A 472-nucleotide genomic window follows, 5' to 3' on the forward strand; every position below is an offset into this window, starting at 1 on the left:
TCACATATATGCACATAAATGCATTCATACTGTAGTCGCATATATACGTCTTTTTATAAATAGACTTACTTCTCGTCTGAATTTGACACTTTTGAATTTCAATTTGAATCTTCTTAACCTATGTATTTCCTGTGTATTTGTTTACGGTTGTGTTTTCTAAAATAATCTGATAAATTTCCCTGGTCGATACTTACTGGTTTCTGATAAACCTTTATGACTTGTTATCATCTGTATGTATTTTAACATCTTTATTGTGTATTAACATCTTTTTTTGAAATATTTTATGATATTAGAAGTTGTTTTATTCTATTTAACTAACTTGTTTTCTTTTTCTTTTTCTTCCCCCTCCCTCCCCCCCCTCGTACCAAACCTGAAACCAATCAAATTCGATTCCTTTTGCCATTTTCAACTCCCCTTGTCGTCCATCGTCTTCTGTTCCACATCGCCTTATTTTACCTCTCATTGCTATCAT

The sequence above is a fragment of the Penaeus monodon genome, chromosome 24, assembly GCF_015228065.2.
Source record: "Penaeus monodon isolate SGIC_2016 chromosome 24, NSTDA_Pmon_1, whole genome shotgun sequence".
Classification (NCBI taxonomy): Eukaryota; Metazoa; Arthropoda; class Malacostraca; order Decapoda; family Penaeidae; genus Penaeus; species Penaeus monodon.